We start from the raw sequence: 3,507 nt of genomic DNA, 5'->3' as shown, positions 1-3,507 counted from the left end.
ATGTATCTTTGTGTGAAGTGCTGCTCCATAATTGTAAATCAAAGCTTGCTGAACATTCTCATGCTGGTAATTATCAAAAAAAAAAAAAACAACCTTTATTCAAGTTTGTTTATATCCTTATATTTTTTTTCTTCAAACTTGAGAGCTTGTTATAATGAATTGACTGCAAGAGGTTAAAGTATCTCCAGAGCCCAATATAAATATCCCTTGGGGTACATGTACAGCATGTTGAGATCTTAGGAACTAGAGATGTCATTTTAGTTGAAGCTTTGCTGTGAATCTGGCCTTAAAGGAGACAATAGTATTAACCTCCTGGGTGATAATCCCGAGCTAAGCTCGGGGTATATCGCGCAGGAGAATTTCTCAGGCCCTGGTGGGCCGATTTGCATAAATTTTTTTTGTTACACGCAGCTAGCACTTTGCTAGCTGCGTGTAACTTCCGATCGCCGCCAATCCGCTGCTACCCGCCGTGCCGCGCAGCCCCCCCCCCCCCCTGCGCAGCCTGGCCAATCAGTGCCAGGCAGCGCTGAGGGGTGGATCGGGACTCCCTCTGACGTCAAGACGTCCATGACGTCGGTGACGTCATCCCGCCCCGGGGAAGCCCAGCAGGAAATCCCGTTCTGAACGGGATTTCCTGCTTACTCTGATCGCCGAAGGCGATCGGAATGGGTGGGGGGATGCCGCTGCGCAGCGGCTATCATGTAGTGAGCCCAGGGCTCGCTACATGGTTTAAAAAAATTAAAAATTAAAAAAAAAGTGCTGCGCCTTCTCCTGGGCGATGCAATTGTATCGCCCAGAGGGTTAATGCTCAATACTGAATTTTTACCTTGGTTTTAGTCCTATTGAAAACCAGAGTAAACTGTTTATATTGTTACTTTCTGTCACCTTGTTGGGGGTAATTCAGGTTCTCTGTAATCTGTTGATGGAAAATCTCCCCAGTCAGAAATTGAGCACCAATTAATACTGACAACAATTCAGTATTTTCTGCCATAAGCAGAAAATTAACATTTGGCAGGAGCTCCACCTTAAAGGGAAGGTTCAGGGACAGTTGAAAAAAAATAAAAATCTGAATCCACTTACCTGGGGCTTCCTCCAGCCCGTGGCAGGCAGGAGGTGCCCTCGGCGCCACTCCGCAGGCTCCCGGTGGCTGACCCGACCTGGCCAGGCCGGCGGCCAGGTCGGGCCTCTTCTGCGCTCCATTGTGCGTTCCACGCCGGCGCGCTGATGTCATCGGACGTCCTCCGGGCTGTACTGCGCAGGTTCAGAACTACTGAGCCTGCGCAGTACAGCCCGGAGGACGTCCGATGACGTCAGCGCGCCGGCGTGGAACGACGCATAATGGAGCGCAGAAGAGGCCCGACCTGGCCGCCGGCCTGGCCAGGTCGGGTCGGCCACCGGGAGCCTGCGGAGCGGCGCCGAGGGCACCTCCTGCCTGCCACGGGCTGGAGGAAGCCCCAGGTAAGTGGATTCGGATTTTTATTTTTTTTTCAACTGTCCCTGAACCTTCCCTTTAAAATGAGCCTTAGGCTCTTTTCACATTGCGTCCATTGTGTTCCGTCCCAATGGACAATATAATCACATTGCAACATGATGCAATTACATTTAGAGATGGCCCGAACGGTTCCAGGCGAACTTCCAGTGGTTCGCAATCGCCATTCAACGCAAACTTTTCCGGAAGTTCAGTTCGCCCCCATAGTGCACCATTAGGGTCAACTTTGACCCTCTTCATCACAGTCAGCAGGCACATTGTAGCCAATCAGGCTACACTCTCTCCTGGATCCACTCCCCCCCCCCCCCTTATATAAGGCAGGCTCTGCTGGCCATTACACTCGTGTGCCTGCAATAGTGAGAGAAGAGACAGTTGCTGGCAGACTCTCAGAGGGAAAGATTAGTTAGGCTGTTAGAGGCTTGTTAGTTTGCTTCTGGCTGATTTTTATTGCTAAAATAGCACCCCACAACAGCTCTTTTGAGAGCTGTTCTTGTGATCTTTTTTTTTGCCCCCCACTGACACTTGTGTTGCATAGACAGCCTTGCTAATTCATACTGTGTGTGTGCCACTACCAAGCCCAGCACATTCAGTGACTACCTGTGTGTGTGACAGCAGGTGCACATTGTAATACCCATCACTGCATATACCTACCTGTTGTGTTGAGTGCACCCACCTCATCACTGCATATACCTACCTACCTGTTGTGTTGAGTGAACCCACCTCATCACTGCATATAACTACCTGTTGTGTTGAGTGAACCCACCTCATCACTGCATATACCTACCTTTTGTGTTGAGTGAACCCACCTCATCACTGTTGTGTTCAGTAAACCTATCTCAGAGTCATCACTGCATATACCTACCTGTTGTGTTGAGTGCACCCACCTATTCACTGCATATACCTACCTGTTGTGTTGAGTGAACTCACCTTATCAGTGCATATGCCTACCCCCCCCCCCCCCCTCCTACCCCCGATATGGACAAAATGGACAAATCAGGTAGGGGAAGAGGCAGACCCAGAGAAAAGGCCACCTGACAGGTCAGTGCGAGGTCGTGTTAATGTGATTTTGTGCGGCCCTGGCCCAAAGTACAGTGCTCAGAAGAAGGCACGTGCCATCAACTCCCAAGGTTGTCAGGACGTGGTTGACTATTTAACACAGAACACCTCATCTCTCGCAGCCACCAGCGCTACTACAAGCACCACATCTGCTGCATTTGACACTTCGCAGGAGTTATTTGGTGGTGAAATCACTGATTCCCAGCCACTACTGCAACAACAAGATGAAGGCGCTAAGCAAGTTACACCGCCTCATATGTGTGAGTTAGATCAGTGTTTCTCAACATTTTACTGGTGTGTACCTCTTTTTAAACCCTGTACTCACCAAGTACCCCCTAGCATAATAAACATTATCACAAGTACACCTTGACAAATATATATTTAATCATAGTACATGATAATTGGTTCTATACAATTTCCAAGCATTTACTATTGCTTTTAATTAGCTAAATACTAATTTGGTGTTGTTTAAATAAGGTTTACAATTTTCAGAAACTTTAAATTTGTTATTCTTGGTTAGGTATATCAAACCTGAGTACCCCCTGGAACCATCAGAAGTACCCCCTGGGGTACGCGTACCACACGTTGAGAACCTAGGAGTTAGATGACACTATGGACATAACGTGTGAGGAGGAGGAGGATGAAGTACCTGCCTTTGGTGCAGTTTTGGAGGTGTCTGAGGCAAGCAAAGCTGAATGATTATGATGATACGGATCCCACATGGGTTCCTAAGAGACAAGATGACCAAGGGGACAGTTCAGAGGGGGAGCCAGAGAGGAGTAGGAGGAGACAAGTTGCTGAAAGAAGCAGGGGGAGCTCGTCGTCAGAAACAGCTGGTGGCAGTGTCTGGTGCCATGTATCGCCACCTATGGACAGCCAGCCAACATGCCCTTCAACGTCAGCTGCTGAGGCAACCATAGTGCCATCACCCCAGGGGGGGGCTCAGCGGTTTGGAATTTTTT

The sequence above is a fragment of the Hyperolius riggenbachi genome, chromosome 3 (genome assembly GCF_040937935.1).
Source record: "Hyperolius riggenbachi isolate aHypRig1 chromosome 3, aHypRig1.pri, whole genome shotgun sequence".
NCBI lineage: Eukaryota > Metazoa > Chordata > Amphibia > Anura > Hyperoliidae > Hyperolius > Hyperolius riggenbachi.
Note: the sequence above shows the minus strand (reverse complement) of the source record.